Below are 11,989 nucleotides of genomic sequence, written 5' to 3' on the forward strand. Positions count from 1 at the left end.
CTAATCCCAGCGTCTAATCCCAGCGTCGGCAGCCCCGGCCGCCTGCCCCGTCCCGTGGCGGCCAGGCGCGGCCCAGAACCCGCCTGGTCACCACAAGCTCGGGGTGGCTGAAAGGGGCCTGCTGTGCCCGGCTGGACACTCCTTTCACCTTTATTCCCCAGAAGCTATTTCAGGAACCGAAGGAGAAAAGCAAACACTGCGGCGGCCCCGTCGGTGGGCTGCGTTCCAAACTAACGGTGAAAACGCCAAGCCCGAGTTTCAACCGAAAGGATCGCACTTCGGGGTGGCTGTCCCAGATCCATTTAACCCTTTGTGGACAAGGGAAACTGACCACCACGGGGGGCAGACTCGTGGGGGTGGTGGGGAGGGGGCTGCACACTCTACCCTGGGGGCGAAGGACAGGCTCCCCCCCCCCCCGGCAGCCGCCTCAGGCTCCCCTCCTTCCCTTCCCTACGGGAAATGAGCACTAAGCACTGGGGGGCTGGCTGGTAAACATTTGACAGCTGGCCCTTGGGGTGTTCGTATACACACACGTGTCAACATACACAGTGCATTTGAAAACACAGAGATACACACTAAGTTCATTATAAAGTTTGCTGATATTATAAATGTCTGCCACATAACTGACAAATGATGCCAACCTATAATATAACACCTGTAATTTGTTATATGTAAATATGTATAAGTAAACATATAATTATAGATTTTATAATCTTAATAATTCTGATCTATAAAGCCTGAGACTGTTACCTTATATGGCAAAAGAGACTTTAAAGATGTCCTAGGTTATGGATCCTGTGATGGGGACTTTACCCTGGACTATCTCGGTACAGTCGCAGGGTCCTCGCACGAGGGGGGCAGCAGGGGACGCGACTCAGAGGGGCAGACAGCGTGAGCGCCAGGCGGGGAGGGAGCAGGTGCTCAGCTGCTGGCTTTGCAGGTGGAGGACGGGGCCACGCGCCAAGGACAGCAGCACCAGGCGCTGGAAAGGCCAGGAAAGGGACAGGAAGGGACCCTCCCTCCACGCCCCCGAGGGCACACGGCCCTCTGACACCCTGACGGGGACCCAGAGGAACCGGTGTCTGGCTTCTCGCGCCCAGAGCTGGAGGGGATAACGAGCACGGCCGTGAGCCCCCACGCGTGTGGCAGCGCGTCACGGCCGCCAAGGAAACCAACACGCCACGCCTCAGCTCCTCACGCACCTTCGGCGCGGGCTCCAGGACGAAGACGACGCCGGCCTCGCTCACCACCCCCCAGCCTGCCCTGGCCCTGCGCTTGACGTCCGTCTCCCCAGGCCCCGGATGTGAAGGCAGCGGCTACGCCAGACCTACCTACCACTCACGCCACGCAGCCTTGTCACCGTCACGCCTGTCACTGACGGGGACCCTGAGGGAGTGACCTCAGCACCGGCTGGTGGGGGCACCCGGGCCCACCGCCCGGCTGCCAGGCCCAACAGGCGCCGGCACGGCGCGGGGAGACCGCGGACCCTCGGCTTCCTCTGGCCCCGGGACCGAGCACTGCTTCAGGCGCGGCTGCTGGCAGGGCAGTGCGTGGCCCCCGCGGGCGTCACGGTCCTGCTGGGTAAGCTGACCCTGGGAACTGGCCCAGGATCCCGGTCACAGGACCCACCGTGGGAGAGCTGAGCCTTCGCTCAGCGAAAACAAAACACAGGCAGGTCACAGGCTCTTCCGTTCCCACCTCCCCGGGGACCAAGGTCTACCATGAAACCCAGAGGAGACAGCCCATCCCCGGAGGTAACGCCTGCCCCTGCTGCCTTGGGGCTAAGCCAGGTGTTGACAGGGAGCCCCGAGAGCTCTCCACCAAGGGGCAGGCTGGAGGGGGAGCCGCCCCTGTCGTGGACAAGCTGGGTGGCCTGGGGCGAGGTCCCGGCCGGGCTGCCTGGCACCCACACTAATGGGGGTCAGCGTGAGGGACATCCTCACCGTGCAGTGTGCAGGGCGGGCCAACGTCCCCACAGTTAAGGGGCCACGGTTCCAGCACACGAACGTGCTGGCGTGATGTGGGGTGCCTCGGGAAACCGGGGAGCAGACAGAAAGGCTGGGGGCAGGCGCGGCCCGGCCCAGGGTCAGCCTGCAGAGCACCGCGCAGACGGCGCGGCCTTGTCCTCCCGGCTGCGTCCTCCCCTTCCTGCCGTCACCCCTGGGCCGCCTGCTTCCTGCCCCAGGTCCGGCCAGCGAGCCTGACAAAGCTCCATGTTGCGTCCTCAAACAGATCTGACTGGACAACTCAAAACCAGTGCCCCAAGGGGACTCCCCCGGCCCGCATGGGAGCACCTGCCCGCCCTCCCCCCACCCACCGCCGCCCCCTCCCTCACTCGCTTCCCGCCATCTGCCCACCTCCCTCTTCCTCCAGGCCTCCCCGAAGATCCCGCCTCAGCTCGCCCCGTCTCTGCCAAAACAGCATCCTGAGTCCGACCTGGTCCACGAAAGATCCCCACCCAAGGGCAGCTCAGCGGCCAAGGAGCCTGGCCCGCGGCCCCCTTTGCTCCTACGAAGCATCACTGAGCTCGACTGGCACCCACACGCTCCTTTCCTTAGCTCCACTAGCAAGACGTCGGCCAGAGAAGGGTGAAAGTCAAGTTTAATTCACTGGAAGGTTATTCTAGAGACAGACAGAGACAGCGAGGAATGACAGTCAAACAGAGCCGTGTGCTGATGCGTGTACGTGTGTGTACCATGCTTCTATCGACATGCGCACGCACGTGTGTACATGTCACATGCGGACACATAGCCATCATGCACACGCGTGCAGCAGCCACTGCAGATGCACAGGCTCCCCGTGCCCAGTGCGACCCTGTGCCCCGCCACACCCGCCCGGGGAGCCCGGACAGGTGGGAGCGTCCCGCGGTGAGCGCAGGCGCCAGGCCGGGAGGGCGCATGCGCCGGATCTCACACACCAGTGGCAGAGCAGGTGGCTGCGGGCCCCTCCCTCCCCACGTCCTCTCGCCCAGCAGTGCCCACTAGTCACCACGAGACGTCAGGGCCCCTCGGCCTGTTCACCCAGCCCAGCTGCTCCTGGGCCGAGACCCAGAGACCCAGCCAATGCTGGACGCCTGCCGTGGACCTGCCGAAGTCGCCTCCAGCCACCCTTCCCCGCCGCCCGGCCGGAAGCTTCAGCTCTGCCGTCCCTCGGCCCCCAAGCGCCCTCCCCCCGGATCCCTCGGTCTTCACGGCTGAGTTCCTAGGATCCCCTCATCTCAACGTCAGGGCCACCCCCGGACGGTCCTCACTCCCACCTTCCAGTAAGTGCGGCCGGAGGGTCTCTGCAGAGCCAGCTCTCACCCAAAGGGCGGGGGCTTCAGCCCCGAGCGCGGCCCCCCTCGCTGCCCCCTCACCGTGTGGCCTTGGGCAGCTTGTGCAGCGTCCCCATCCCTAAAGTGGTGGATTAGGACGAGCTGCCAGTAAACGGTGTTCATGGGGTGACCATGCGGCCCTCCCAGGCCCCAGCTGGGCTGAGGGCCGCTGCTCGCAGGGATTGGCAGAGGTCGTCACCGTGCTCTCTGGAGCGGCCGCCCTGAGGCCTGTGGGTGCCCCCTGCAGAGGTCAGGGCTCCTGCCTGCTGGAGATGCCGGCCCACAGCCTCGAGAGCTTGAGGACCCCCTCAGGCTCCCCCTGGTGCATTCCCCACAGCAAGGGCGCCTGGGAGGCAGGTGGCACTACTGCAGTCACACTGTGCGCGCTCGCAGTGGGTCCGCCCCTGCGCCGGCTGAGGAGAAGCCACAGCTGGCTGGAAGGGGCCTCCTGCACCTCAGCCACCCGTGGCGGGGAGCACCTACTGTGTGCGAGGGCAGTCGTGGTCACAGGTAGACGTGGTCCCTGCCGTGGCTCACAGGCAGGTGGGGGCAGCAGCACAGGGGCCACCACACCAGTATGCACACCTCCTGTGGGAGGCCCCAGGGCGGGCGCAGCTGGGGACCCAAAGGCACTGGCAGCTCAAGCGGAGCCGGGCACCGAGCACCGGGCCACGGACCCCGCAGGCCAGGGCAGCGCCTCAGTTCAGTGGCATTAAGCCACTCGGGGAGGAACACAGGCCGTGTCACTTCCTTTAGAAGCCCGGTCTCGTTTAAAGGCTTGTCCCACATGCTCACCGCGCATCCTGACCCTTTATCACATTTCGCCGTTGTCACTGTCCACAAAGCAAGCCGGGTCTGGGAAAAAAGCATGTATGACACACGCACACGTGTATCTGACCAGTCACTGCAGGGGGAGGGAAAACGGAACTCGCCAACAAAGGGGACACAGCGTGTGCATGTGTGCGTACAAATGTGTGCGAGTACATGTGTGAATGTGCGTGCGTGTACGCACACGTGTGCACATGTACATGTGTGTGTGCATGCCTGTGCGTGCACACATGTGTGCACATGTACATGTATGTGTGTGAATGTGTGAGTACATATATGTGTGAGTGTGCACGTGTGCATGACTGCATGTGCATGCGTGCATGTGTGCACGTGTGCATGCATGTGCGTCTGTGCATGTGTGAATGTGTGTGCGTGTGCGTTAGTGTGCAGTGTGGTGGTGGCCTCCTGCAGCAGCGGGGAGTGTGCTTTGCAGAAACACAGACAAATGTGTTCATCGCGGGCCGAGTGGCCCTGGGCCTGCGGGTCTGTCCACAGCAGATCGCACGTCGTAAGGAGATCTTGATAAAAGACTGAGTTCGCTGAAGTGACAGCTCATTAATTCAGTCCCGGCAAGAAACAACACAATCTAATTTTTCCAGATGACTCTGGTTATCCCTGTAATCACTCAAACTAACACTTTACCAGAAGCGCTTTTGTCCTTAACCTAAGTACTCCGAACACGATGTTGTTCCCGTTGGGAAACGCGGGTCCTCTGTGGAAGGCGGTCGCTGCAAGGCTGCCATCGAGGGGGCCACAGCAGGAAGGGCGCCGTGGGCCGGGGCTCACACGGGCCCACGGGACCCACCAGCGTAAACCAGAGCGTTTTGTTTCCCGCTAACGGAAATGAGGGCAGAGCTGGGGAGGATGCCCCACAGTGTCCTCGGGGCCTTCCACCCGTCTGCTCTGCCTACGTCAGTGTGTGGCTCTGTCACGGAGGCCACGGAAGGAGGAAAGAGGAGCAGGCAGAGAGGACGCACTCCTCCTTCAGGAGTTGGATTTGTCAGGGTCCCAGAACCAAACGCCCAACAACCACACGCGGCCACTGAACAAAATACGGCGCAGGCGTCGGAGGGCGGAAGGAAGGCTGTGAACTTCCAGGCAACGGCTGCCCGGGCCAGGGGCACGGGCGAGGCAGCTGCCCACCACCAGGCTCAGCAGACGGCCACGTGGGGAGGCACAGCTGTCCTCAGAACGATGTGGCACGACGCTGTCCTGCCGACCAGTGGGGTCCTCGCGTCCCTCAGCAGCTGCGACCGCACATGCACGCAGTGGCACGGTGCGGGGGACAGCATCGGGGTGGGCTGTGCCTTGCTGCAGCCACGACGGACACTTACCTCTCGGGCGCCTGGCGTGGCCCGGGGCCTTGAGAAGTGGAGGGTCTCCCAGGAGTCGGCTGCGGCTCTCAGTCCTGCGGGGCGGGCCCCTGATGCGGAGGTGGCATGCACATGAGACCCCCTGAGTCACCCTCCGTCTGCGGACACCTGCCTGCAATGAAAAGTGTGCGTCTGAGCGCCCGGCATGTCACTACGCCCCTCAGTGAGCCGAGCTGTGTGCTGTAGGGACATCGACGAGGGGGCACAGGCGCAGGCCAGGGAGCCCCCCCCCCCGCAGGCTGCGACACGCAGCACATGCACTACACACAGGTGACCACAGGCCCAGCTCCACGCGGGCGACGGCCGGCCCTGGGGACATGGGCTTGAAGCCACGTCGTCCTGCCCCCCGCCACAGTCCTCGGGGGGTTCGCTTCCGAGTCCGCACCCCGCCAGGACAAATGCCTGCGTGCTCCACGTTTCCACATTACACACCTAACTCACGCGAACGACACCGTCACAGAGGACAACCAGAAGTCGCCCTGGCACTGCGGGTGGCTCCTGACACAGTTTTACTGTGACGAGCACCTGAACACAAGACTCCTGAATATCCAATGGCTGTCACCCTTATCGTGGCGTGAGGAGCCCCTCCAACGCCAAATCGCAGGCCAGAGAGGAAAAGGTGAGTGACGAGCTCAGACTCGTGCTCGGCACACGCACGCTGCTCCCCCGACCTCCAGGCGGTGCCGGGCCGTGCGTGAGAAAGGCTGGCCGGCGTGACCCTAAAAGGGACATGGGCATACGGAGTGGGAACTCTGAACAGGGACACTTGTCAATAATTATTAGAAATTAATAGCCATAAAGGAGCAGGAACTGGAAAGTTCCGCGGTACTCGGGGGTTGGGGGGGGCCGAAGCCAGCTTCGCTCGTCCCTCCCTCTTTCTCTCTGTCGCTCCATCTCCTGAAAGACTTCGGAGACTAACTGCAGTAGACTGCGTTTCCTAACGGTGGCCACTGCAATGTTCGGAGTTTCATATACTCTTCCCGAATTTCCTACTCTCCCCGGTAAGAGACGAGGTTTACGTCCATTGCCCTTGACCTTGAGTGGGCCTTTGGAGCAGACTCAAGGAGCAGATTATGGTAGAAGCGATGCTGCCTGACTCCTGCAGCCGGGTGAGGACAGGCGGTCTGGCTGCCGTGTGGCCACCGGCCATGCCGCGAGGAAGCATGAGCGGCCCGCGGAGAGGCCCGCGTGGAGAGGAGCCGCCAGGTGCTTCTGACGCCAGCTGAGTCTCCGGGCTGAGGCCACGGCCGTTACAGAACCCAGGCGCACCCTCCTGCAGCGCCCTGTCTAAATTTCTGATTCACACTGTCTGTGAAAAGAAGCGACTGTTTTATGCCCCTAAGCTGAGGTGGCCCGATACACAGCCATAAAAGAGAGAACACTCAGTAATCACAAAAATGTTCTGTCGCTACGTCCACATTGCAGAACAAACCGACACAAACAGACCCAACGCGAAAGGAAAATACATCGGAATGGTCTCCTAGAATCCATGGGAGACGCTGCTCTAATAGGTACGGGAGAGCTTATATGTATTTAAAAGAAGATAATTCAAAAACTCCTAAACCAAAGAAAAACCCTTAACCACATGATTGTGTGTTGACTCTTCAATTCCTTCAAAGGAAAACGTTTAACTGTGATGTTCATTAATAATCTTGGTTACTAGGTTACCAAATAAGAAGACAAGCAGATGATTCACAGTTTCAGCTTTTAAGTATAGCTGGGAAACTTCAAGACACTTGGAAAACAAGTTCATGCCATGTTCTTGGTGGGTGACCGCAGGCAGATGACGGGGAGTTAGCCCTGGGACCCAAACCACCCCTGCTTCCAGTAGGATGCAGGAAGCTGCCAACAAGGGGGGGGGAGAATCTGGATTGTGGACAAAATTTGTCATTTTTCTCGAGTCTGTGAGAGATATGAGGTTGTAAGACGACAAAATAAGCTGAACTGCAAAGGCGCCCATAGGGGAGGGGTGCGGACACAGCCTGCTTCTCGACGGGGCGCGGGGGAGACCTGTGGCCCCGCGTGGAGGCGCCGGCTAAGATGTCAGCGAGCCAGGCAAGGCCCAGCGTGGGCCGGGACGCAAGGCTGCAAGAGCCGAGGGATCCCGACGCGGGGAAGTTTGCACTCATGTTCGAGACCTCTGGGCACTCTCAGGAGGAACACCAGCCCGGAGATGGGAGATGGGGTGGGCAGGGCACAGGGGTGTAGCGAGAGTCCCACTGCTGTCGGACAGACTCGGAGGCCCCGCCCCCTTCCCCCGCCTGCGCCCCTCTGTCAGGGAGCCCCATCATCCCCCCCACCTTCCCGGCCCACCCCTCTCTCAGGAGCCCCATCCCCCACCCCCCACCTTGCGTTCCCCACCACAGGGCACAAGGAAGCCTGACAGGGAGCTGATCACGCCTGGACCGGCGCCCTACACCCGAACAGAAGGATTTCAAACGAACTAAAAAGACCCAACAGGTCCCAGCACGCAATACCCCAAACATCCAGGATGCCATAAAACACCGAGAACTCGAATGGAAAAAGATAACTAAGTGAAGGAGCCACTGCTAATATACTCGGATGCTGGGATTGTCTGAAAAGGGTTTTAGAGCGGCAAGGGTAAAGATGCTGGGGTGAGCAACTGCGAACACTTAAAACAGCTGAAAAAAAGAAAATCTCAAAAATACATGAAAGATATTTTAAAAATGACCAAAGAGAAACTGTATAGCTAGAAGCACAATAATAATAATAAAAAAAACTCGCTGGACAGGCTCGACAGTAGACTGAAAATGAAAGAGAGAATCAGTGGACTCGAAGATCGGTAGACATTTCCGACCTGAACGACGGAAGGCAGCCTTTAACACAACGATGATTCGGGAACCTGCGGGACAATGACAAAAAGTCTACCGTTTGTATCACCGGAGTCTCAGAGGACAGGGGAGCGTGACACCGGAAAAAATACATTTGAAGAAAAATAGCTGAAAATCATTTTTCTAATCATTTTTTAAAATTCAACTAACCCCAAAGAAGACCGGAAAAAGAAGACAGCGGAAAAGGAACAGACAGAACAAATAGAAAATAAAACGGTAGGTTTAAATCCAACCATATCACTAGTGAGAGTAAATGTAAATTGCCTAAAATCCCCGATTAAAAGGCAGGGATCCTCAGATTAGGTAAAAAAAAAACCAAGGCCCAATACATGCGATCTAAAAGAAATTCACTCTAAAGACACAGGTCTGTTACAAAAGTGAGGACACAAAAGATACACTAAGCAAACACTAGAGATAAAAGCGAGGTGGTCACGCTGGCATTGACGTCTGAACTTCACAGCAAGGACTAGGACCCGGGAAAAAGGGGCGTGACCCGGTAACGGAGGGGTGCATTCGTCAAGAAGACATCGCACGCTCCTCAAAAGGTTAAACGGAGAATCGCCAGCTGAACTAAAATTCCCAGTTCTGGGGTATGTACCCAAAATGACCGAAGGCAGGGGCTTCGACGGACATTTGCACACCCACGTTCGCAGCGGCTCTATTCACAGGAGCCAAAAGGTGGAAACAACGCAAATTTCCGTCGACAGGTGATGGCTACGCGACACGCGGCCTGCACACACAACGAGATGCTGCTCGGCCCCGAAAAGAACGAGGTTCTGACACGTGCTCCTGTGCGACGAACCCGGAAGACATGATCCTAGGGGACAGAAAAGACAAACTCGGCGTGGTCGTGGTTTCCCTTACGCGAAGGGCCCAGAGTAGCCGAATCACAAAGACAGAAAGGAGAGCGGAGACCGCCGGGGTGGGGGCGGGGAAGGGCTGTGGTCAACGGGTGTAGGGGGTTCCAAGTTCGGGAAGACGACAGCTCTGGCGATGGATGGTGGGTAAGAGCTGCGCAGCAGGAATGTCCTTAAAGCCACCGAGCCGTACACTTAAAATGGTTAGAATGGTAAATTGTGGGTTACACGTATTTTCCCACAACTAAAAAAAAAAAAAAGAAGTCATCACAATCCTAAATGTCCATGTAAGCCAAACGAGTTTCAAATATATAAGCAAAAACTGATAGAACTGAAGAGAGAAATACCCGAGTTCACTGTCACAGCGAGACCTCGACACGCCCACGTCGGTAATTGATAGAACAAGGAGAGTGAAGATTGGCAAGTTATATAGAAATCCCCGCAAACGATCAGCCAACTCGCACTGGCTGGCACTTAGAAAACGCACTTCCTGGGTCGGTAGAACACACACTCTTTCAAGTGCACATATGATATCCAGCACGACAGACCACATTTTGAGCCCTAAAGCAAACCAATGAATTTAAAAGAATTAACATAGAAATTTTATTCTCTAACCATGATGAAATTCAACTAGAAACCGATTACAGAAATTATATCTTGAAAATTCCCAAATCGAAATTCCCAAATAGTACATTTTAAAATACCCCTTGGGTCAAAGAGAAAGTCAAAAGAAAAATGATAAAATTAATAATTATACACAATTTTTTGAAATGTACCCAAAGCTTAGAGGGAAATTTGTAGCATTAAATCCTTATGTTAGAACGTGAGAAAGGTCTCGAATCAATGGCCTAAGCTGCCACCTTCAGAGACCAGGAAAAAAAGATGCGGGGAGTCTTGCCCGCATTCTGATCATTTTTTTTAATGTATGTTCAAAAGTTAGAATCACAGTTTGGCTACCATCTGGGCCATTTTCCCCCTTTCCCAGCATAATCCCATACGGGGTGCATTCCCTTGGCTGTGAAACGAGGTCTGGATCGGAGGCGGTCTTGTGCGATGCTCAGTCTTCACTCGCTGAAGCGAGGAAGACCTGGTGTGTTCTGCAGCCCAGAACTGCCCGGACTTCCGTGTCTTAGTCACGCTTTCTTCCAGATGGAGTCTTCGCCTCTCCCGCAGACAATGTTCCTTCCTGCCCCCCTTCTGGGTTCTCTGGTTCCCCCTGCTTAGGATGTACGTACAATTACTGGGCCTTCTTTTTACAAATCAGCCTTATTGAGATACGATTTATATACCGTCCAGTTCCCCGGCTGAAATCGTAGTGAGCTTTTTTCACTTGGCACGGCGTTTTCAAGGCTTAGCCGTGCTGCGGCATGGGCCACTACTTTGTTCCTTTTTATCACCGAATAATATTCCACTGTACAAAGAGACCACACTTTGTTTATGCATCAAGTTGGTGGACATCTGGGTTGCTCCTACTTTTTGACTATTATGAATAATGTTGCTATCAACGAGTTTTTAAAAAATTTTTTGTTTATGGTGACATTGGTTCACAAAATCCTTTAAGCTTCAGCTGTACACTTTAACAGTAAGGCATATATATGTTTACACTCTGTGTTCACCTCCCATAGTGAGATCTCTTTCTGTTGCCACATATTTGACCCCCTTTACCCCGTCTAACTCCCTCCTTCCCCTTCCCCCTTACCTCCTGGACACCACTAGTCTATAGTACCTGTCCAAGAGGTTTATATCCCACATGTAAGTGATATCATGTGATTTTCAACTTTTTCTGTCTAGGTTATTTCATTTAGCATGATTATCTTGAGGTCCATCCATGTTGTCGCAAATGGTAGTATTTCCTCTCTTCTTATGGCTGAGCATATAGGTACCACAGCTGCTTTAGCCAATCATCTATTGTAGGGCACTTTGGCTGCTTCCATGTCCTGGCCACTATGAATAATGCTGCTGTGAACATCAGTGTGCAAATACCTTTTTGGATATGCGTTTTCAAGTCTTTGGGGTAAATACCCAGTAGAGGGATTGATGGATCATGTGGTAGATCAATTCTTTGTTTTTTTGAGGAATCTCCATACTGCTTTCCACAGCGACTGTACCAATTTGCAGTCCCAGCAGCAGTGTGTGAGGGTTCCTTTTTCTCCACATCCTCTCCAGGATTACTCGTTCTGTTGAGCATAGCCATTCTAACAGGTGTGAGACGGTATCTCATTGTAGTTTTGATTTGCATTTCCCTAATAGCTAGTGATGTTGAGCATCTTTTCAAATATTTGTTGGCCATTTGTATGTTCTCTGAGGAGAAATGTCTGTTCAGGTTCTCTGTCCATTTTCTTTTTATTATTTTTTATGCCTAGAGCACCTGGTCTTCCTAGGTGGTCTCCCATCCAAGTACTAACCAGGTCCGGCATTGCTTAGCTTCCGAGATCAGATGGGATCAGGTGTGTTCAGGGTGGCATGGCCATAGAGTCTGCCCATTTTTTGATTGGATCACTTTCACAAGTTTTTGTAGGTCTGTCCATTTTCATTTCTCTTGGGCATCTATCTAACATTGCCGAGTCACAAAGTAACTCTTCACTGTTTCCCAAAGCAGCTGCAGCCATTTTGCAGTCCACCCCCCACCCCCTCACCACGCGAGGGCCCCGTCCCTCCCCCTCTGCGGCCCCGGTGGCCTCGTGGCCGGTGGCTGGGATGCGGGGTCCTCCCCCAGTCCCTCCACCTCCTCCCGGATACTACTGTCCGTCTGCCATTTTATTAGTC

General features: G+C 55.9%; 1 protein-coding gene and 1 pseudogene across 2 annotated transcripts in view; both read right to left on the reverse strand.

Moving 5' to 3' along the window:
- The window catches only part of PCSK6 (proprotein convertase subtilisin/kexin type 6), a 115,261-nt gene extending 109,666 nt beyond the window's left edge, over nucleotides 1-5,595 (reverse strand). The window contains exon 1 of one of the 2 annotated variants that reach the window (XM_036232049.1): nucleotides 5,476-5,595. The gene's annotated coding sequence lies outside the window, so the exon portion shown is untranslated. Of the gene's footprint in view, nucleotides 1-1,331; nucleotides 1,481-5,475 lie in introns of those variants that run through there. The other variant, XM_036232050.1, reaches the window with a different exon arrangement.
- A 5,984-nt stretch (nucleotides 5,596-11,579) lies between these two features.
- Nucleotides 11,580-11,698, reverse strand: LOC118611572 (annotated as a pseudogene).
- Nucleotides 11,699-11,989: the final 291 nt, after the last annotated feature.

Source organism: Rousettus aegyptiacus, unplaced genomic scaffold (genome assembly GCF_014176215.1).
Source record: "Rousettus aegyptiacus isolate mRouAeg1 unplaced genomic scaffold, mRouAeg1.p scaffold_m13_p_14, whole genome shotgun sequence".
Lineage (NCBI taxonomy): Eukaryota > Metazoa > Chordata > Mammalia > Chiroptera > Pteropodidae > Rousettus > Rousettus aegyptiacus.